Below are 24488 nucleotides of genomic sequence, written 5' to 3'. Positions count from 1 at the left end.
GACTTGGGTATACAGATGGCACATGAGTCAGCAGTGTGATGCTGCAGCAAAAAAGGCAAACATAGAAGCATAGAGTCTAGATCATGTGAAGTAATTATCCCCTTCTAGTCCTCCTTGGTCAGGCCTCATCTGGAATGCTGTGTCCAGTTCTGGGCACCACGTTTTAAAAGACAGTGAAAAACTGGAACAAGTTCAGAGAAGAGCTACCAGGATGGTGAGCGGACTGCAAAGTATGTCCTACAAGGAACGGTTACAGGATCTGGGAATGTTTAGCTTGCAAAAAAAGAAGGCGAAGAGGAGACTTAATAGCTGTCTACAAATATCTGAAGGGCTCTCACAGTGTAGAGAGGGATCATTATTCTCATTTGCACATGGAAACACGAGAAACAATGGAATGAAACTGAAAAGATACAGATTAGATATTAGAAAAAACTTTTTGTCTGATATGGTTTAGTGAATTCTGCATTGAACAGGGGGTTGGACACGGTGACCCTGGAGGTCACTTTCTACTCTAACATTCTATGATTTCTATCTGTCTATTGACTACTATTTGGCATGAGTGTAAATGTAATTGGCTAATCCTGTACATCCTGAATTATAAGATTTGTGTTCACACTAATGCAACCACATCATTTTAGTTTTTTTTTTTTCTGCCTTATTCTTCTTGGTATGATTTTTTTTTTTTTTATATGGCAAAAACTTGGCAACGTAACGGGGGTGAATGTGATAATTTATTACACATTTTTGTGTGTTTTATATATGATTTTTTATTGTAAATTCAAAATTTTAAATGGTATATTCATAGTTTTACTTTTTTATATAAAATATTCCGTGTTTTTCGGAAAATCATGGATAAAAATGGCAATAGGACCACAAAGTGAATATACCCTTAGGTCTAGATTTTGTTTTTTTGTAGCAATTTTGTTTTATCTGCAACTTATGTAAGCTGACTTTAGTTTGCATTTATTTCCATCAGCGTGTTCAATCATTCATCCATTGGACAGTCAGACATGACAGTTTGACATGTGTAATCTTTTTACACCAACCCGAGCCTGACGCCTCACCCTTCCAAGGAGCGAAGAATTAAATTGAAAACACCCAACCAGAAAACAGAATGTAACTTGTCACTCTAGGAAAATTGGTATGCCATAAAAAAAAAAAAAAGCGGAGACAATTGTTCTTGAAATTTGGTGAACGTCATATATCTGATATGATATATATGTATAAGTCAAGAACACTGGACATTGAATTTGTCCTTTTTTACAGAAGAGGTCTCAACCCAATTAATCGAGGAAACTGTGTTTGATACAGTGCCTTGCGAAAGTATTCGGCCCCCTGGAACTTCTCAACCTTTTCCCACATATCATGCTTCAAACATAAAGATACCAAATATAAATTTTTGGTGAAGAATCAACAAGCGGGACACAATTGTGAAGTTGAACTAAAATTATTGGTTATTTTAGATTTTTGTGGAAATTAAAAAACTGAAAAGTGGGGCGTGCAATATTATTCGGCCACTTTACTATCAGTGCAGCAAACTCACTCCAGAAGTTCATTGTGGATCTCTGAATGATCCAATGTTGTCCTAAATGAGTAATGATGATAAATATAATCCACCTGTGTGTAATCAAGTCTCCGTATAAATGCACCTGCTCTGTTATAGTCTCAGGATTCTGTTTGATGCACAGCGAGCATCATGAAGATCAAGGAACACAACAGGCAGGTCCGTGATACTGTTGTGGAGAAGTTTAAAGACGGATTTGGATACAAAATGATTTCCAAAACTTTAAGCATCCCAAGGAGCACTGTGCAAGCGATCATATTGAAATGGGAGGAGTATCATACCACTTCAAATCTACCAAGACCCGGACGTCCCTCTAAACTTTCATCTCAAACAAGGAGAAGACTGACCAGAGCTGCAGCCAAGAGGCCCATGATGAACTGCAGAGATCTACAGCTGAGGGGACAGTGTCCATAGGACAACAATCAGACGTACACTGCACAAATCTGGCCTTTATGGAAGAGTGGCAAGAAGAAAGCCATTTCTCAAAGATATCCATTAAAAGTGTTGTTTAAAGTTTGCAACAAGCCACCTGGGGGAGACACCAAACATGTGGAAGAAGGTGCACTGGTCAGATGAAACCAAAATCGAACTTTTTGGCAACAATGCTAAACGATATGTTTGGCGTAAAGGCAACACAGCTCATCACCCTGAACACACCATCCCCACTGTTAAACATGGTGGTGGCAGCATCATGGTTTGGGCCTGCTTTTCTTCAGCAGGGACAGGGAAGGATGGTTAATATTGATAGGAAGTTGGATGGAGCCAAATACAGGACCATTCTTGAAGAAAATCTGTTGGAGTCTGCAAAAGACCTGAGATGGGGACGGAGATTTGTCTTCCAACAAGACAATGATCCCAAACATAAAGCAAAATCTACAATGGAATGGTTCACAAATAAACGTATCCAGGTGTTAGAATGGCCAAGTCAAAAGTCCAGACCTGAATCCAATCGAGAATCTGTGGAAAGAGCTGAAGACTGCTGTTCACAAACGATCTCCATCCAACCTCACTGAGCGCGAGCTGTTTGCCAAGTAAGAATGGGCAAGAATTTCAGTCTCTCGATGTACAAGCAACTTGCAGCTGCAATCGCAGCAAAAGGTGGCGCAACAAAATATTAAATTAAAGGGGCCAAATAATATTGCACGCCCCACCTTTCAGTTTTTGAATTTCCAAAAAAATTTAAAATAACCAATAAATTTCGTTCAGCTGCACAATTGTGTCCCACTTGTTGTTGATTCTTCATCAAAAATTTACATTTGGTATCTTTGTTTGAAGCATGATATGTGGGAAAAGGAAGAAAAGTTCCAGGGGGCCGAATACTTTCGCAAGGCACTGTATGTGTTATTAGCCCACTCCCCCTCTGGTAGAGCCAATGTCAAAGTCAATGCACTAAATTAGCATTGCAGCGTGCACGCAAGGGCCCAATTTATGTTTTCCGATTAATTGAAATCACTTTTCTTTTTTTGGTCTTGTGGTATTTGTTGTCATTTTTAGCTCCAGATTCTTCACAATAGCATGCGCCATGTGTTCGGTGCAAATTCAATTATGCCCTTTATCTTTGTTTGTGACTTTTCAGCACCAAAAGACACAAATCTTTTGAAAAGTTGCAAAAATTTACTACTCCTCCAGAAACCTTACATATTAATATTGTATTGCATAATATTGAGCAGAATTAAGTATGCTGACACCCACTCTATGTACAGTATGATCCTAAACATAGCCCCTATATGCAGTATGAGCCCCCACTTTTCCACCTATATACTGAATGATCCCCACACAGCCTTCTTATATACAGTATGATCCCCACACAGAACTCCTATATGCAGTATGAGCCCCCACATAGCCCTTCTATGTACAGTATAAACCCCAAACAGCCCTCTTACATACAGTATGAGCTCCCATAGTGTCCTATATATAGTATGAGCCATAACATAGCATCTAATGTACAGTATAAGCTCCAACAGTCCTCTACATACAGTATGTGCCCCCTAAATACAGTATGAACACTCAAAGCCCCCTATATATGTTTTAGCCCCCTATATACAATATGAGCCCCACATAGCCCTCTTATATACAGTTTGAGCCCCCCCACAAAAACAAAATACCGTATAAGATGCATCGGATTATAAGATGCACCCCAAATTTTGAGGAGAAAAATAGGAAAAAACTTTTCCTATCCATGTGTCTTATTGCTTACCGGAGGTGGTGGCTGCGGTGAAGCGGGGTCCGGGGTCGCTGCCAGAGGACCGGATGTGACCACACTTTGCCCAGGTCCAGCCTATAAGCAAAGCTATCGCGAAAATATAGAGACTAGACAATGTAATAAGTGGTGAAAAATTTATAGAGAATAAGGGTTAAACACTAAAGCCAAAAAAGAAGGAAAATACCCCAAAAAAGTGATGAAGCCACAATGATGCCTAAGGATGCACGTGCACAATTTTGAATTTCTAGTATCTTTGCTAATTATATAATTGAACGTGTATGGACACATTATAGCCTATAGATGTTATCCCACATCCTTTTTTTTCAATGTCTAATACTCTGCACAAAAAAAAAACGTAAGAGCTGTGTAACTTTTAAAGGGTATCTGTCACCCTTTTTTTCGTCTTGCAGCTGCAGGCATAGACATCGGGGGCTTATCTACAGCTTTCTGTAATGCTGTAGATAAGCCTCCGATGTAACCTGAAAGATAAGAAAAACACGTTATATTATACTCACCGGGGTGGGCGGTCTGGTCCGGTGCCTCCCTTCTTTATGCGATGACATCATCATCTCCCGTCCTGTAATGGCTGCGGCGCAAGCGCACTGCTCTGCCCTGTTGAGGGCAGAGCAGAATTCTGCGGTGCGCAGGTGCCGGACCTCTCCCGACGCCTGCGCACTGCAGGACTCTGCTCTGCATTCAACAGGGCAGAGCAGTGCGCTTGCGCCGGAGCCATTACAGGACGGGAGAAGATGATGTCATCGCATGAAGAAGGGAGGCGTCGGACCGCCCACCCCGGTGAGTATAATATAACGTGTTTTTCTTACCTTTCAGGTTACATCGGAGACTTATCTACAGCATTACAGAATGCTGTAGATAAGCCCCCGATGTCTATGCCGGCAGCTGCAAGCCGAAAAAAAGGGTGACAGATTCCCTTTAAGGTAAAACTCTTTTTTTTCTTCCCTATATGGTGTTCTCCTGACTGCTTTTCCTAATATTCTGGATTTGTGATGTCCATGACTTCACTGTCACTTGACTCAAGTCTCTCCAGACCCATTTCATATTAACAAAGCCGCAGAGTAATTACACATCACTTTTACTATGTAATTTGTTGGGACCATGTATTACCCAATTCAAATTTGTTGAAATTTGTCGAAAATGCCCATGGGTCGTATAGTGTTCTGAGGGAGAATATCGGGTTACACCTCATTTTAGTTAATCTACAATGCATCTACTTAAGTTATTAGAGTATTATAGTTTCCTTTACCTTCTAGGCAGAAGCGGCTAAGGCTTTGGCAGTAAATCCAAGTTGTCTGTTATTTACATATTAGAAATGTCTTTCTATCCTGCAATGCAATTTGTTCCCTTTCATTTCACACCCCCTTAAAAACCAGTTTTGCAAGTTTATTTTTTCTTTCTCGCTTCTATATAGTGAAAAGTGGTGTCTTATTATTCCACCCTTTTGTAATATATAGATGGACGCCTAAGGATAGAAAACCTTAAAGGGCTTATCCGTCGACTTCCAAAGACACTCATTTCGGGATCAAAAGTCAGCGGTGCCGATGGCGTTACGACCCACATGCCTGCAGAGATGTGTGCATGATCGGCAGATATTGTGAACGTGTCCTGCCGATTGTTGCACAGTGAGCGATGCTGATGACATTGTGACTCACACACTGCCTAGTGGTGTGTTTGATCGGCAGATATTGTGGACGTATCCTGCCGATCGTGGCTCAGTGAGCGATGTTGATGACATTGCGACTCACACACTTGCCTAGTGGTGTGCTTGATCGGCAGATATTGTGAACGTGTATTGCCGATCGTGGCTCAGTGAGCGAAGTTGATGACATTGCGACTCACACACTTGCCTAGTGGGTTGTTTTATCGGCAGATATTGTGAACGTGTCCTGCCGATCGTGGCTCAGTGAACGGTGCTGATGACATTGCGACTCACACACTTGCCTAGAGGTGTGCTTGGTTGGCAGATATTGTGAAGATGTGCTGCCGATCATGGCAAAGTGAGTGATGCATGATTGGCAAATCAACAGTTGTGCTGATTACAAAGTCTTCAGCACCACTCATATCCAATGTAGAACTGAGGAGCTCTGGATGTTGCCGGGTAAGCTCTTTAAGGTGTCTTTTTTTGTATAAAATGTTTTAGTGCTAATGAACCCAATTTCTGCCCACGTCATGACACTTTGCCGAAATTAATGTGACACACTAGTTTTTCGATCCGGTTCTGATGACTTTTCTGCTACTGATGAGACGAGGCTCATAGTAGGTGCCCATCAATGACGTGTTAGCAGGTTGGCGTGTTATGGGGACATGTGGGTTTATGAACTAACACCTGAACAAAGAAGAATAGTCAATGCTTGTCGGGGAATGAATTTGAAACGACCTAATCAACCCACAACTGAAGCAACCAGATTTTTTTTGTGATCTTAGCAGGGCTGTGGAGTCGGTAAGCCAAACCTGCGACTCCTACTCCTCAATTTCCCTTACACCGACTTCGACTCCGACTCCCACATATATTGCTTATATTTAAGTGAAAAATTTATTGTAGTACAATGTGAACATCAGACATTTAATCATTTTTATGATACAATAATCAAGATATTTAGATCATAATATATATTTATTGGAATACAACTTTAGAACACAAAACTGTAATTGTATATATGTAATACACTATGTAATATAGATTTATCGATATATTGTGTGTGTGTGTGTGTGTGTATATATATATATTATACATATATTACTATGTAATAAACTATGTAAGTGGCAAATAAAGTTTTCAACAAAAACATACTAAATGACATTTGTGCAGTCTATGAATTTGACCTAAGAAATAGAATTGCCTCCATCAGATCCTCCTTCATAGATGACCTCAAATCTGACCTACTAATTTTAAGGCTAGAGAACAACCTCTCTACACTAACTTGGGATGGAGGCAAAGCCGTAACCACATGGGCAACATCTCTAACAATTTCCAAGTATAAAGGAATTGCCTCATGCACAGTCAGTTTTGATGAACGGTTGAATTTTTCTATTTCTTTGAGAGCAAGTGAAACATTTTGCTGAAATATGGTTATTCTGCTTGCTATAGGAGACGGAGTGAAATCTTTTTTCTTGCGGCAACTCTGTGCCTGCTCCATGTCATCCAAATACTTGTCAAAGTCAAACTCCTCATCTGATGAGGATGAAGATATGGCAGCAGTAGCACTGTCAAGACCCAAGTCCTCTTGTGCCTGGCAGTTCTCCTGTAGGCCACTCATCCTAACTGCTACCTCAGTCAGAGCTTCTTTTCCTTTAGTAAGCTGTTGATCATCAAGAAGTATACGATGACTTGGGTCCACATAAACAGCTGCCAGAAAAATGTTATTTTCCAATAGCTGTGTCTCTCTCCGTTTCATTGAAGCAGAAATGCCATCTGCGATTAAACCTCCTCTTTGGGACAGGCAAAATAGCAAGTTCTTCCACTCCCTTGTGAAAATGCCAGGAGTTAAATCCTCAGCTTGTAATTTTTTAGTCACGGTAAATGGGTGATTAAGCAATTCCTTCAATTCAGCCACCTGTGTCCATTGACCTTCATTTAGGGTTACCTGAGGGTTCGCCATATCTATAAGAAACGGTTTTAGTTCAAGCAATCGCTCAATCATTAAATAAGTGCTGCCCCACTGAGTGGCTTGATCGACAGTTGCCCCTTTCCCAGCACGTCTCTTCAAGATGGAATCAATTTTAGGGGTTCTGGCGGCAATAACCAATTTCCTCACTTTTCCAGTCAGATTTCCAGCATGTCCCTCTTGCAGACTATCTCTTATTGCCAGTTGCAGCGTGTGCACCACTTTCTCCAGCTCGGGGCCCTGGAATTGTATCCTGTGCAGGGCAGGCACCCCTCCCCCTCTTGAAGATGGCTGTAGACAAGACAGAGCAGGGGAGATTGCTCCCTGCAGTCTGGAGCCGGTGCAGGACGGGGGCACTGCAGCATACAAGTGAGTTTTGATAGGTGCGTGCCCCTGCTTCTAGGGGGGGGGGGGGCAACTGCCCCCCCCTGCCCCTCGCTGGCTACGGCCATGATTCACACACATCGTTTTTGCGGATCCGTTTTTTACAGTAAAATGCAGTGACTCTGGGCATCCCAGCAAAATCAATGGGTTTTCAAGATATGACATTCAGACACATTGTTTTGTGAGGATCCGTTTTTGGGCTGAATGAGCATGTCAGTTTGTGTGGTGTTTTTCTAATCTGCTTTTGCTATTGAAAACATTATCTATGAGCTCAAACACCTTTCAGGTGATGCGTTTTTTTAAAAAGCTGATCTGCTTTTGCAGCTGAAAAACATACCCTCAAAAAACGCAGGAAAAACGCTGTGTGTGAATGTAGCCTTAGATCAGGAATAGAACAGTCATTTATAGGACATTTCAGAACTTTCCCAAATTCCTATGAAAAAATATTCAGCACATTCTGCATTGAACTACTGTACCCAATTTATTTTATATTTTAGAAGTCGGTCCATTTTATTCCGACTCCACCAAAATGAGCACCGACTCAGACTCCATGACTCCGACTCCATGACTCCGACTCCACAGCCCTGGATCTTGGATCCATTGACAATACCTCTACCAAACCCAAGATCAAGAGTCTTTATTTAGGCTGGGTTCACACGTAGCGGAACTTTCGCGGAAATTACAGCGAGAATTCCGGAATTCCATTCCGCGGGAAAATTGCATTTTAAATTCCCGCGATTTTCCCGCGGAAAAACTAGCATTTTGCAAGCGTAATTATCTTGCAGAATTGCTAGTGTTTTCCAAGCGATCTGTAGCATCACTTGGAGAACTGATTGACAGGTTGGTCACACTCGTCAAACATAGTGTTTGACGAGTGTGACCAACTTTTTACTATTGAGGCCGCCTATGCGGCATCAATAGTAAAAATGTAAAAAATAATAATAAAAAAAAATATTGTTATTCTCACCTTCCGACGTCCCGCACAGCCTTCCCGCCTCTCTCCACGCTCCCGGTCATCCTTTGCGACAATTACCGCGATGACGTCCGTTCTCGCGGGATCATGACGTCTCGCGGATGACCGCGAGACCTTGCGATCCCACAAGAACGGACGTCATCGCTCGCAAAGGCTTACTGGGACCGGGAGCGTGGAGAGAGGCGGGAAGGCTGCGCCGGACGTCGGAAGGTGAGAATAACTATTTTTTATTTTAAATTCTATTTTTTACAGGGATATGATACCCAAAGCCCGGAGGACAGTCTCCTCTCCTCCGGACCGTGGGTACCATCCGCAAATATTCTGCTTACTTTTCGCATGGTGTGCACAGCTACATGCGGAAAGTAAGCAGAACAATGCATTCCTATGGGTGCGGGATCGCCGCGATTCCGCGAAATTAATGAGCATGCTGCGTTTTTTACCACGAAGCGATTACGCCGCGGCAAAAACCGCAGCATTAGCACAGCATTGCGGAATCCCATAGGAATGCATGGGATGCTTATTTTTCGCGGCAAAAACGCACGGAAAATACCGCCGCGAAAAAAACAGTACGTGTGAACGAGGCCTAAAGTCAAGCCGTGTTGCTCATGGGCACTGCCACCCCTTTAAGTCTGTACCACTGAGGAGGTTAGCTGATCTGTGTGCTCAGGGGTCTTGGGACCCCTTTTCTCATGATCAGAGGGGGTCCCAGTGGCTGATACGTTAGTCAATATAAGCTTTTCATTCTCATTTGTCGCAATATGACTGCACAAACACTTTTGTCTGGAGCTTTTTTTTTTTATTTCTACAGTTTCCAGCTACAGCTCTAAATCGTGCCAGGAGTACGTGTGGCCAGGTTCCTAGTGCTAGGTGTAGGAATGCTCCAACAAGTTCCTGAGCAATAGAATTTGCTGGATTTGTGTACTTGAGCCTTTTATAATGTTCCAGATTGAACTAAGAGATTTAATCTCGGTTTTCTTTTGTTTTCTTGGATGAATTTTCTGCATGACAGTTGCTAAAAGCAAGGAATGTAAACCATTTACCCATACACAAGCTGCTGCACAAGGTCATGTGAACATCAGTTCCCAGATTTATACTGTAGGCATTTCTTCTAGCCCATCTATCCATTTAATAGTTTTCTGTGCATTTTGTCCTTGTGCTTTACCTTACCTTCATGGGGTGCTATGCTGAGTCTCCGCTAAGCTGGTCGTGCCGTCACCTTGGACAGAGTCACTGAGCTCAGTTATTGACTGCAGCGCTGTCCAAGTGACGTCACCGCGCACATTTACATAAACTGGGAGCTGCGTCAGAGACTAAGGGCTGGACCCAGGTAGGGTGAGAAAAGAACAGTGTTTTTTAAACAGATGGGGGGGGGGGACAGGGGTTTTCCAAAACCCATTTAAGTTCATTTTGTGTGGTACATGTGCAGGTGACAGAGACTGACTGCATGTTGTAAGCAATTTGCGTCTTTGTAATGCGTATAGCAGAGCTCTGTGTGTAAGCTGTAGATAGCAGAGCCCTGTGTGAAATGTGGCATCGACTCCCACCTTCTGGGGAACACTATCAGTTTTTTGGTAGTGTGACCCCCCGTTGGCACTGTGTTGTCAGATATTGCCCATCCCTCTCATTTAGGCAAAGGGGGGGATGTGTAAGCATAGCTGGGAAGGACAGGGTTAAATCTCCGCTCTGTAGGGTCTTGATTAGATACACCTGTAAAGTTTTGCAAGAACCAGGAAGTAGCTTCATGGTGCCTGTCTGCTGAGGGTGTGGCTGTCTGCTGAGGGTGTGGCTGTCTGCTGAGTCTCTGATTGTGCTAAGCAGTCTGTTTGTTTCCTTTTTCCATTGTTAGTTCTACCTGGCAGCCAATCGCTGAATCAATTCTCCAATAATTTTTTTCCTGCTCATAGACATGCCGGATGGAAGCTATAGAGTTTCATGGCAAGTCACAGATGGTATAAAAAATGCATGTGAGTGTTGAATAATATATGAATAGCCATTAATAGCTCCCAAGTGAGTGGTCCTGCGGATAACCATGCATAAGATCCTGGGATGAGAATAGGCAGAAAGATCTAGAAATGATACTTTGCGTTTTACCCGGCTGCACCGCGCTTACTGTCATGCAGTGATTATGCGCTGTCCATGATGGCTACACGAGCAAGAACATCATCATGCCACGATAAGTAGATAGACCTCACTGAAGTTGCTGCAACATTTAAAAGGCGAGTTATGGGGCTTTTTTATTATTTGCTGCTATCAACAATTTAAGAAATCTCAGAAATTACTTTTAAAGGGGTTTTCAGGTTTTGGAAAATCCATGTCGCCCGGCTGCAGTTTGAATAAAAACAAACTGTTTTTCCTCACCCTCCCGCGGTCCCGTCCTGAGTCCCCACCTCTGCCCTGTGGTGTCTCCAGCCAATAAATGAGCTTAGCTGCCGTATCCTAGCTGACAGCATGAGACACCGAGCTCAGTTACTGGTCGCAGTGCTGTCAATGTGACATCAGCGCTACAGACCATAACGGGCAGCTGAGGAGACGCCGCTCCAGACCTGGGGAGAGTGAACAAAGTATAGTTTGTTTTGAAAACAAACTGCCGCCTGAGACAGGAGTTTTCCAAACTTGAAAAAACCTTTTTAACTTTTCAGGTTTAAAAACATATTTCATCCACTCAAGAATTAGTCATTGAAGGGCCCCATCAAATCTGCAAGGAAAAAATAAGCTACGTGTGCATGAGAATTCAGGAGTCTCATTAATTTTAGAAATCCTTCAGTTTTTGTTACAAATCTGCACAGAAAAGAAGCAGCGAATACTTTACATGTGCACATGCCCTAAGGCCGACCATACACATTAGATGTCTATTGGCCGAACCATGCTAAGGTTGATCATTCGGCTTACCGCCATCTTAGCCAGCACTCTCGTATACAGGAGCGCTCGCTCAGCCGATCACTCCTATGGTCTCTTTGAAAAGGCTCCAACTAACATGTCGGACGGTGGCTTGTTTCTGGGAGAAAAATGCAAGTGGCAGTCCGAAATCAGACATGTTCGATCGACAACTCCATACACTCGTCTTCCACACGGACTGCATTCATACCAAAAATACATTTGTGTGAAGGTACCCTAAGGGCCTACATTACCCTACAGGTATGTGCACACGTTGCGGATTCCAGTGCGGATTTTTCCGCACAGAATCCGCAGGTAACATGACCTACGTTTTACCTGCGGATTTTGCCTGCGTTCTTACACCTGTGGAATTTGCCTGCGTTCTTACACCTGCGGATTCCTAGAATGGAATGGGTGTAAAAACGCTGCGGAATCCGCACAAAGAATTGACATGCTGCGGAAAATAAACCGCTGCATTTACGCTCTGAATTTTCCGCAGCATGTGCACAGCGGTTTTGGATTTCCATAGGTTTAAATGGTACTGTACACCGCATGAGATTCTGCTGCAGATCCGCAGACGACTCCGCAACGTGTGCACATACCCTAAAGGTCTCCATACACAAAAGACATTAGTCTTTAGTATGGAGACCTTTAGGGTACTTTCACACAAATGTATTCTTGGCACGAGTGCAGTCGGTGAGGAAGACTAGCGGCACATGGACCGATGTTAGTGAGTGGGTATGGTCACATGTACGATTTCCTTCATGGACCTGCAGTCTTTAAGAAAAAAAATATTGCAGCATGTTCTAGTCTGATCTGTTTTGTGGATGAGACTCGCCTATGCATTTGACTAGGTACCCCACAAAAGAACGGACGCCATCCGATGACATCTGTATTTAATGGATACAATGCAGTTATGAACATGGGGAACAGTGTTTCTTGTATAATGTTTGATGTATAAAAACTGATGTCACATGACTGCCATACCGATGGCGAACCAGTCACAATATGGATTTAAAAATTTCCGTTCTTTTTTTATTTTCTGGATGATCTTTCTTTAGCCTTTAGGCTGTGTGCCCACGATGCGTTTTGTTAAGCGTTTCCGCAGCGTTTGAGCCGGCACAGACGCAGCAGAAACGCTTAAAAGATGCATCAAATTAATTAGCATGCGTTTTTGGCTTTTTGTGCCAATGCATGCGTTTTTAACCGCTCAGGAATCGCTTAGCGGCCAAAAACGCAGCATGCTCATTAATTCCCGCATTGTTCAGCGTTTTTAGCCATCCCCAATGATCCCAGAAATCGCGTGTCAAAAAAGCGTCAAAAATCGCGCAAATAACGCGCGGAAAAAGACGCGCGTTTTCTGGGAAAGGGGATCCTTTTCCTGAGCGTTTAAAAACGCTAGCGTGGGCACATAGCCTTAACGTTAGGGTGTCCAAGTTTGGAAATGGGAGTCCTCCAACATCCTACAGTGAGGGCCGTTGTATGTAGGGTTGTAGTATCCTCTGGGACACAACCCTGTTAACTACAGTGTGAATCTGTCCATCATCATGGCACATAAAGACACTACTGTTAGGGGTCAGTCTTTCGCCCTTCGCGGTTTTTTTCCTTCTCCTTTTGGTGGTTATGAGTTAACCGCATGTTATAAATGTGTTGCCAAATCCACGATGCTGCACGCAGAAGTCAGCGATGGAAAGTCATTGAAGTGCGCTTGGGTTTCCGTAAACGGAAATCTCCATCCGAGTTAATTTACTGTTGCCCCGAGCTCAAAAGTAGGAGAATTTAAAACAAAAAGAGCACCATTATTTATATCGCTGGCAAAAGCTTCTGTTCTCTGTAAACTTCCCAGATCAGGCCCCGGTAAATGTGCGTAACTTTATATACCCCAGGGTCCCTTGTTCTTCTGCATTCAGTGGCATCTGAAACACTGTACATTATTCAGTGCACAGCAAAGCACATGTGCCTCCAACTAGAAATGAAAGGAAAAACATTCCTTATATGTTTCTACTGAATTTCTTGTTTTTTTGCTTAATTTACACTAATGTGAGAGAGAATTGTACAAGAGCTGAATCTGTCGGAGGTAGAGCGGGTGCAAATTGCAGCTCCTGGTTCAGTAACCTGTGACCACTAGACAGGAGCCCTGAGAGCCGCGTCCTACCTGACTGCCTCCACGGTTCTTTTGATTACCCTGGCTGGCGGTGCATGAGACTGCAACGATAATCTTGTGCCAGTCCGGGTAATCAAGAGGAGCGGATATTGTCAGGTAGGACGCGGCTCTTAGGGTTCTCATCCTGTGGCCACAGATTACTCATGTGGCCGATGAACTTGAGTCCTGCAAATCGATTAGTAGGAAGGTAGCCCATTGTGTAATAAGTGAATCCAGTGAATTCTTCTATATAATTTGTTTGTCTCAACATTTACTCGGCATTTCATGGGTGTAACGCCTCATTCTGACGTCAGTTTCCATTTCTTCGGTGTAATGCCTCGTTCAGACGCCAGTTTCCGTTTCATCGGTGTAATGCCTCATTCAGACGTCCGTTTTCACTTCATCGGTGTAATGCCTCATTTAGACGTCACTTTCATCGGTGTAATGCCTCATTCAGACGTCACTTTCATCGGTGTAATGCCTCATTCAGACGTGTTTCCGTTTCATCCGTGTAATGCCTCATTCAGACGTCCATTTTCACTTCATCGGTGTAATGCCTCATTCAGACGTTACTTTCCATTTCATCGGTGTAATGCCTCATTCAGACGTCCATTTTCATTTCATCGGTGTAATGCCTCATTCAGACGTTACTTTCCATTTCTTCGGTGTAATGCCTCATTCAGACGTCAGTTTTCATTTCATCGGTGTAATGCCTCATTCAGACGCCAGTTTCCGTTTCATCGGTGTGATGCCTCATTCAGACGTCCGTTTCCGTTTCATCGGTGTAATGCCTCATTCAGGCGTCACTTTCCATTTCTTCGGTGTAATGCCTCATTCAGACGTCACTTTCCATTTGTTCGGTGTAATGCCTCATTCAGACGTCCGTTTTAGATTCATCGGTGTAATGCCTCATTCAGACGTCGGTTTCCGTTTCATCGGTGTAATGCCTCATTCAGACGTCCGTTTCCGTTTCATCGGTGTAATGCCTCGTTCAGACGTCGGTTTCCGTTTCATCGGTGTAATGCCTCATTCAGACGTGCGTTTCCGTTTCATTGATGTAATGCCTCATTCAGACGTCACTTTCTATTTCTTCGGTGTAATGCCTCATTCAGACGTCACTTTCCATTTGTTCGGTGTAATGCCTCATTCAGACGTCCGTTTTAGTTTCATCAGTGTAATGCCTCATTCAGACGTCAGTTTCCGTTTCATCGGTGTGATGCCTCATTCAGACGTCAGTTTCCGTTTCATCGGTGTGATGCCTCATTCAGACGTCACTTTCAATTTGTTCGGTGTAATGCCTCATTCAGACGTCAGTTTCCGTTTCAGTGTAATGCCTCATTCAGACGCCGGTTTCCGTTTCATCGGTGTGATGCCTCATTCAGACGTCAGTTTCCGTTTCATCGGTGTGATGCCTCATTCAGACGTATCGGTGTAATGTCTCTTTCAGATGTCAGTTTTTCTCACAAGAAAAGCAGACCGACTATTTTGATCATTGTTTGGTCCGAGTGCCATCAATTTTTCTCATACATGGAGAAACAAAGTTTCTCTACCTTCTCCTTTCTGACAGTCTTTGAAACCCGGAACCACACTTTTATGTCATTGAACCCATAGACTTGCAATGCGGTTTTTGATCCGACGCTCGGATTAAAATCTAACATGTGTCAGCAATTTTCCATGGACTGAGATCGGTCTACGAAAAATCACAGAGATGTGAATGGCCCTACAGGCTGTCACAGGTACGTGTGCTATCTGGGAAAACCATGGATACTAGCACTCATACAGGTAAAACTGATGTCTGACTGAGGCCTAATGGACATTGAATGGAGCGAGACGGATACATGGTCTACACAACTGAGGTCTTGCAATGCTGATAGGTGATGAATGTCCAGTGTTGGACTTCCCCATAAATGCACTGATGGAATATTGCTAGGATGTGCTATCAATTTCTGATCAAAAGTGAAATCAAAGTAACTTGCTCGTACAAAACTCTGCCCCTTCAGCTCCAGCCTTGCTTTTTTTGGAGGTATTTGTGCCATTCTTGTCAGCAGCCGACAATGCAACCCATAAAAAAAGACTATCCTCGGGTGATGATATGGCTGCTGTTACATCTCAATTAGCAGTGGGCTTTCATGGTTTTGCTAATGTCCTGAAAGGCAAAAAAATACTTCTAAATCCTTTTTACTTAATGAGGAAGATTTACAGCTCAGATCTAATGGTTGGCAACACATTTGGGAGCTTAGACAAGAACTAGTGAATAGAATTTTCCAACGTCTGGACTGAAGACGAGACTCAAGGACTTGGGTCATTTAGGGAAATGTTAAAAAATAGACTATGACAACACATTTTTGTATCTCTGTGCACATAAAACTCACCTGGTTTTATTATTTAATAAAAACTTTTCCTAACTTAGATTGCATTGTATGATGCCAATATTTCATTTATATTCTGTTCACTGTCTTCGTCTTAGGGCGAGTATCTGTGTCCCACCTTGTTCGAATAGTTCAAAGAGGAAATGTAATCCACCAGGACTAGCTAGTTATGTGCTGCATGAGAGCTGCCATATGTAGTGTGGCTGAGGGGCCCAAGGCTAAGCCCCTCTGCTAGCCTTATCCCTAATCTTCACAAGTGGAATAACCCTTGCCTTGTCATTGTGAGCCATCGCTTCCTTTAACCAATTTGCACTGACAGCAAGCATGATCAGAGCGCTCGACACTGTATGATATAGTTCCACGCTGGTCTAGTTAGCATCTGCAGCTCAAGTCTCCTGGGCAGTGCACAGTATATTCATCCCGTAGACTTGGCAACCCTTATATCTGAACCAGAGGGCAGCACCGTATCTGTGTTCAGCGCTGTTACTTTAAAGCACTGCGGTCCTGGATTCAAATCCCACCAAGGACCAGATCTGCAAGGAATTTGTGTGTTCTCCTTGTGTCTCTTTAGGTTTCCTCCCACAGCACTTAGACTGTGAACCCCAATCTGGAATTGCTCTATATAGGCAAATAAAATAAATTAATAAACCAATCAATGGCAAAAATATAGATCATGGCCCTGAGTTTGTTTTCTCAATGTTTGGCTGAGTTTTCTCTGGGTTCTCAATTTTCCTCCTACAGTACTTAGGGAGTTTAGATTGTGAATCCCAATTTTAGAGAACTGTTGAATTTATTGCACTATATTAGCGAATAAAATTAATAATCGAATAAATGGCAAAAATATTGATCATGGCCCTAAATTTGAATGTTTTATTCGTCTTTGCCTGGGTTTCCTCTGGATTTTCTGGTTTCCTCCCACACTTCTTAGGGAGCTTAGATTGTGAACCCCATGATGATGTTGTATGTGAAGTTCTACTGAATTAATAGGGCTATGTATGTGAGTAAAATAAATTAATAAACCAATAAATGGCAAAAATATTTTGTTCAGGCGACCGTAGACTGTCATTAATGGTATGTCCACCCCTGAAATGCAGGAGTATGTGGCCTGAAGCACCCTGCTGAACAAAGGGTAGCACTGACCTCTATATTTGCTGCTCAGCACAAACCAGGGCTGTGGAGTCGGAGTCGGAGCTCATTTTGGTGGAGTCGGTATAAAATGGACCGACTGTCCCAGAATACAGGAAGATTTTCCCTCCTCACTAGTTTCACTTTCCATAGATAACTGTTCAGCGTGTGTCTGGGGGAGGAGCAGCTGGGTGGTCTGCTCTCTGCACTGAGGCTGCTAGAGGGGGAGGATTTGTTACTGTGTGATGAGGGCTTCTTCATGTGGACGGGGAGGGCCTGTAGCTATGGAGGGTGGGGTTGTTGCTATAGAGGGCAGGTTTGGAGTAGAGTAGGCGGTTACTACCATTTCTCATTTCATTGCCATAACAACCCCCCCCCCCCTTGGACGTTCTGTTCAGAGTATCTAGAAAACCGTGCAAACTAGTGACAGAAAGTAAATTACGGTACTTATTGTCATAATTCTGCAGCCTAGATATGTGCTGAGATTATTTGAAAAGCCCGGACAACCCCTTTAAAATTAGGTCAGATTTGAGGTCATCTATGAAGGAGGATCTGATGGAGGCAATCCTATTTCTTAGAACAAATTCATAGACTGCACAAATGTTATTTAGTATGTTTTTGTTGAAAACTGTTTTTTGCCACTTACATAGTTTATTACATGGTATTATATACAGTGTGTATGTGTGTGTGTGTGTGTGTGTGTGTGTGTGTGTGTGTATATATATATATATATATATATATATATATATATATAAAATCGATATTACATATTTACAATTTATTACAGTTTTTTTGTGTTCTAAAGTTGTATTCCAATAAATATATATTATGTTCTATCTAAATATCTAGATTATTGTATCATAGAAATGATTAAATGTCTGATGTTCACATTGTACTACAATAAATTTTTCACTTGAATATAAGCAATATATGTCGGAGTCGGTGTAAGGGAAATTGAGGAGTCGGAGTCGCAGGTTTGGCTTACCGACTCCACAGCCCTGGCACAAACACTACGCCTCCTCCTTTTCGATTGTGGTACTTATGTTGTGCCACCTGGGCCGGGCACTACCAATTCTATCCAAAGCCCATTTTATTTTCCTTTTTGATATTTTTAGAAAACCATTAGTCTCTTGCTGGGAATGTGGGAATAATTGTCAGTCCTGCTATCGCCAGTGCAGGTGTATGCTAGATTGTTCTTTTGTGCTTACCAGTTCACGCTTGTGGATTTTTTCTTTTTTAAATTTTAAGGGCTCATCAGAAACTATATTTTCTTTTGATGCCTACAGAGATTTCCGCACTCGCAGATAAAGAGTTCAGATTGTCTGGCCGGCGCTGTGCTGCATAGGTAGTGCTGACCACATTAGATCTACCGATAGACATAAATCTCATTTCTGCGTAGCTGAATGGTTTAGGAGACTAATGAATAAAGAATGGGCACGCTGGGATCGGTGCTTAACCTGTTTTCAGGTACAGCACCTCGCCGAGTTGTACATTATTGCATTACACCATGTTAGTGTTTTAGATGTAATAAGCCTTTTTTTTAGTATTTATTTTTGTTGCTTTTTTTCTTAGTCTATGATTGCAGTATTTATTATCCTTGTGTATCCATTAACTTTGTAAGGGAAAGCAACGAAAACTCTGATATATTGGCCATTAACCTTCTACCGCTTGGTTTAGTAGAAATATATGGCATTTTTTTTTTTTTTTTTTTTTAGGAAAACAAAACCAAAAAAAACAACTGTACTGACTCTCTAGGAAAATGAAGCTGGTGTATTTCCTATAGCAGGTCTGATTTAATGGTATCACGTAGGACAGTCACATTTCTAGACCTGCCTTCCTTCTGTATTAATTCTCCGTGTCTGTGCTGCAGTCACATCTGCCAGTTTGTCCTTCCTTTGTGTCTTCTGCGGAAGATGTGATTTGCTGTACGGCAGCCTCACTGCGCTAATGGCATTGCAATGCTGTTATCTGCTTTGCCAGCACGACGGTGATACCCCCCAGAGGACCAGGGCTTTATTAGTATTGATGTTTGCATGCTCAGCAAGGCGATCGCTCGTTGTTTTGCCTGTTTTTCTCTGAAAAAAAACATTGAAAATAGATCATATCAGTAATGTAAACTAATTTATGGCCTTGGGGAGACAACCTTGTTACTTCTAAAAAGCTTTAAAATGGCACATTTAATAATGGTGAAGTTACTCTCACAAACTGCCACCAAATTTCACAACAAAAACTGCATATGTTATTTCATAGATCTCTTAGACCCGATGAGGCTGGTGTACTCACTTTGGTACTCCAAAGACATACTGATAGGGAATCTACATTGTGAGCCCATCAGGGACAGTGATGATAATGTGTGCAAACTGTAAAGCGCTGCTGAATATGTTAGCTCTATATAATAATAAAGATTATTATTAATAATAATCCTTGTCAGAATTGACTGTATAATCCTGATATTAGACACAGTCTGATTTTGACACCTCAACTTGTACTGAGCAGTGTGAGAACTCAGAAGCGGTGGAGGGACACTGAGGAGCTGTCAAGCACACTAAGCGGAAGGAGACTGACTTAAGCAAGGATCATACAACCATTCTGATATGGGTTTTCAACTTGGTGCATTCATTTTCATCAGATCTGAAGGTCCGTTTACACTAAACGACCGACTATTTTCTACTTTCTTGCTAATAGGCAGTTGTTTAATAGCCTGCTTAAATGCAGGCCTCACTTCAGATGTGCACTGATTGATCTGTAATAAATCCTCAGGACGATGTGCTGTTGAAAATGATCATCTGTGCAAACTAAAAGATTGCTTCACCTGAAGATCATGACGCGCGTTCATTTGGTAATCCGCAGACACTGTTGACTGCATGATGATCGTGCTTTGTAATTGCACCTTAGGCTATGTTCACACATTGCATTTTTTTCCACAGGCAAAACCTGCTCTCTTGGCAATTAGAAACTTAAGCAGATTTGGCTTAGTTTTTTGTTGCTTTTTTGGTTAGTTATTTTTTTTTTCCCGGTTTTTTGTCATGGTGCATTTGTTTCTTGTTCATGCTGATAAAGTTTAGTGCATAAAAAAAATCTTATTCTACTTTCAGAATTCTGAAATCTCAGACTTTGCCAGTACTGCAAAATGCAACTGAAAATTTGCATTAAAAAAAGCATAAAGAACCCCTCTGGAAAAAAAATGCAACATGTAAACATAGCCTTAAGGGTGTGTGCACACGCTGTGGATTCTGCTGCGGATCCGCAGCGGATTTGGCCCTGTGGATCCGCAGCAGTTCCGCAGACATTGTACAGTATAATGTTAGCCAATTGGATTTGAAAATTGCTGTGCAGATGCTGTGGATTTTTCCGCACGGATTTGCTGCGGTTTTAAATCCGCAGCATGTGAATTCTTTCTGCAGATTCCGCAGCAGTTTGCCACCTGTTCCATTGTCCAGGTGTCAAACCGCAGGGGAAAACCGCTGGCAAATCCGCAGGAAAGCCGCAGGTCATTTTACCTGCGGTTTTACCTGCGAATCCACGCGGAAAAATCCGCTGGTGAATCCGCACTGTGTACACTCACCCTAAGAGATGTCTTTAATAATTGGAATGCCATTGTGGAATTCTGGTATGGATTTTTATGGCTGATCAGGTCTAAGAGATCTCCTAGAAAATCCATACTATTTCTATAGTGCAATATGGGGAGTAATTCTCTTTTAATAGACATGTACAATTTATTCTACAGTTACTTTGGAAGTTGCAGGTTGTTTAAGTGACTCTTTGGTTGAAACTCAGAGTTTGGCAATACCGTAGAAATGTATAGCAAACTTCCCAGGCACCGGCCTTCTGCAGTCATTCTTCCATCCAGGTCTCTGTATAAGAAAATGGTCTGAGCTGTCATGGACCTTGCTATAGCAAGCGCTGTTAAAAAAGTCTAAGGACCTAGCCCCCATTCCAAAACACCCCGCCAACAGAAACGCACATAATGCGCATAGACACACACATATACTGTACATTTAAAGACACACTCAGTCACACATACACAGAGACAAACATACCACACATTTACAAAATCGCCAAGACGCGCGCACGCTGTCCCCCCAAACCCCCCCCCCAAAAAAAGGCATGCGTTCTTATAGGGGCTCTTCCAAGATGCAGCTTTTGTTATCTGTAGTATTCTGTGTACTCATCAATCAGTTACTAGTGATAGTCGGACTTAGGAATTCGACTAATGCAAGTACTTTTGTGAGAGTAAGAATGTATGACAAAAAGGAACTACAACTACTCTCCCTAAAGCCATGTTCACGTCTCATTTTTAGGCACATACCCTGAGAATGTTCTGCGACCTACATCTCCTATTTAGGCCTCCGCTGTAGGCTTCTGTTCGGCACTTGAACATTTTTTGGGTCTACTGTAGATCCAATCAGCAAATGGCCAAAGGACGTGTATAGAGCAGTCACTAGGAGGGCTACTTACATCAGCAGTCTCCGGATTGTTCATCTTTGTACATCACCTTCATGGAGACAGGGCTGTGATTGGAGTCCATGACGCCCTTTGGAGAAGATAGAACTGGTGTCAACACAACACGGATGTGCAGTAATATCTGAGATAAAAGCCCAATGATAGATAGGGAAAATAAATCCACCTCTGATGTTGGATCTAGAAATTACAAACGGTTTTCTATGAGGAACTCTAATGGGAGGCTCTGGCTTTTCCCTTGGTCTCCTTTTGGATTAGTGCTAATGACACGTGAGTACGAGGTTGGCGTATGTTGACATCGTTCAGACGGATGATGAGTTGTCTGTTGCTGCCAGAATCTTATGTGTCATATAAAAGATGACCTGCTTGGCTTGCTTTATAATTACTCCGTGTGAATCTGTCCTTTCCAGAAGCCAGTTATTTCATTATATGCAGTGGAGCAAAGTGGACGTCTCCGTTACCGCTCTGAAAGGATGAAATGGCACTTTTTCAAAAAACCTATAGAGGACATGATGAAAGCCGTACATGAGCAATTATATTCCCCGAGCATATCATGAAAGTAAGATCTGTCCTCATAGTGAATTAATACATAATACTGCAGACCTACACATCTGTCCTTGCTGTGTATTCAGCGTATTAATATTTCCTATAATGAGGGCCATTTCCTCTATTTTTATAGAGATAATCTGTTTTTTCTTGCTTGGAATTAATATGAAATAAACTACTATTCCACAGGACAGAAAACTGATGTTGTCTAGTCATGTGTTTTTAGACTTTTTGGATGCCTGACTTGCCAGTGTATGGAGACTTGTAGGCCATGCCGTCCTTCTCTGGGAAATTAAATTGCCTCTTCAGAGAGTAAGGAGACTTAAACTCTAGTGTGACCTATTGCAAGTAGCAATCCTAAAATTCAATATTGACCCTTAATGACCGGAACTTTTTTCGGTTTTGCTTTTTCATTTTTCGCTCCCCTTCTTCCCAGAGCCATAACTCTCTTATTTTTCTGTCAATATGACCATGTGAGGGCGTATTGTTTGTGGGACTAGTTGTACTTTTGAACGATATCATTGGTTTTACCATGTCGTGTACTAGAAAATGCGAAAACATATGACCATGTGAGGGCGTATTGTTTGTGGGACTAGTTGTACTTTTGAACGATATCATTGGTTTTACCATGTCGTGTACTAGAAAATGCGAAAAAAATTCCAAGTGCGGTGAAATTGCAAAAAAAAAGTGCAATCCCACACTTGTTTTTTGTTTTGGCTTTTTTTGCTAGGTTTACTAAATGCTAAAACTGACCTGCCATTATGATTCTCCAGGTCATTGTGAGTTCATAGACACTAAACATGTCTAGGTTCTTTTTTATCTAAGTGGTGAAAAATAATTTCAATCTTTCCTAAAAAAAAAAAAAATTTCCCGTTATGCTGTTTAGCGATCAGGTAATTTCTTTTTCTTTTATTGATAGATCGGACAATTCTGAATGCAGCGATACCTAATAGGTCTGTTTGTTTTTTTGTTTTTTTTATTTTGAATGGAGCGAAGGGGGGTGATTTGAACTTTTATATTTTTTTAGTTTTTTTTATATTTTTAAAACTATTTTTGTTTAACTTTTGAAATGCTTCAATAGTCTCCATGGGAGCTAGAAGCTGCCATAGCCCGATCGGCTCTGCTACATACAGGCGATACTCAGATCGCCTCTATGTAGCAGAATTACAGACTTGCTATGAGTGCCGACCACCGGGTGGCGCTCATAGCAATCCTGCACCAACAACCATAGAGGTCTCAAGGAGATCTCTGGTTGTCATGCCGACATACTGGTGACCCGTGATCACATGACGCGGGTCATCGGTGAGCGTATTTCCGGCCCGATGGCCAGAAGCGCTTGTTAACTGCCGCTGTCAGAGTTTGACAGTGGCATTTAACTAATAGCTGCGGGCGGATCGTGATTCTGCCCACGGCTATTGCAGGCACATGTCAGCTGTTCAAAACAGCTGACGTGTCCCGGCTTTGAGGAGGGCTCACCGTCGGAACCCATATCAAAGCGGAGGATACTGACATCGGCGTAATAGTACGTCCGATGTCAATAAGGGATTGAACGAGAATTGTCACATGACATGGAGAAAAGCCAAATCAGAATCTCAATATGCAGACACTTGTTTCGGAGTGTTGCTCCTCCTCAGTGCAAAGCATGAGCTCTGATTTGGCTGTATGAGAGGCCTCTGACTGGAGTGTAAAGGTAGGTACTATTTCTCCTTGTGGAGAGTTATGTGTTTTTAGACTTTTTGGATCCTAACGTTTCCCCTTGTGGAGAGGGTCATGCCTGACATACCAGTGTAAGGAGATTTATTGACCTTGCAATGCTTTTCTGTTAAATTAAATAGACTTTTGGGGGAAATTGTTATGTATATTGGGTTACAGGCAAAATAAGTGCAGCAGTACCGTCATACTTGGTTGGTGTCCAGGTCCCTCGGGCCATATAAGAGGACCAAGTGGTATGAATTGTACATGGTATTTTGAAGATATATATATTGTGAGGCAGTGAGGGGGATCATATACGAGGGTCGATATGTGTCCCCCAGGATGCGGACGAAGTCATATTAAACCCGGTGCACTACATATGGTGGAGAACGCGGGAGTGTGAATTGAGGCATACCCCCAATGCAAGCTGCATGTCAGTAATTAAAGGGAACCTATCGCCTCATTTTTCACATATAATCTGCGTCCACCGCCATTAGGGGCTTATCTACAGCATTCTGTAATGCTGTAGAT

The 24488-nt window shown here is 42.4% G+C and overlaps 1 protein-coding gene across 7 annotated transcripts in view; it reads left to right on the top strand.

Moving 5' to 3' along the window:
* Positions 1-24488, top strand: part of SIPA1L1 (signal induced proliferation associated 1 like 1) — a 314165-nt gene that overhangs the window by 119665 nt on the left and 170012 nt on the right. Inside the window, exon 1 of one of the 7 annotated variants that reach the window (XM_073552713.1) lies at positions 945-1141. The exons of the other annotated variants lie outside the window; for them this stretch is intronic. The gene's annotated coding sequence lies outside the window, so the exon portion shown is untranslated. Of the gene's footprint in view, positions 1-944; positions 1142-24488 lie in introns of those variants that run through there. 7 annotated transcript variants of the gene reach the window in all.

This window comes from Dendrobates tinctorius, unplaced genomic scaffold (genome assembly GCF_039654945.1).
Source record: "Dendrobates tinctorius isolate UK_male_01 unplaced genomic scaffold, ASM3965494v1 ptg000194l, whole genome shotgun sequence".
Classification (NCBI taxonomy): domain Eukaryota; kingdom Metazoa; phylum Chordata; class Amphibia; order Anura; family Dendrobatidae; genus Dendrobates; species Dendrobates tinctorius.
This window is presented reverse-complemented; position numbering and strand designations above follow the sequence as displayed.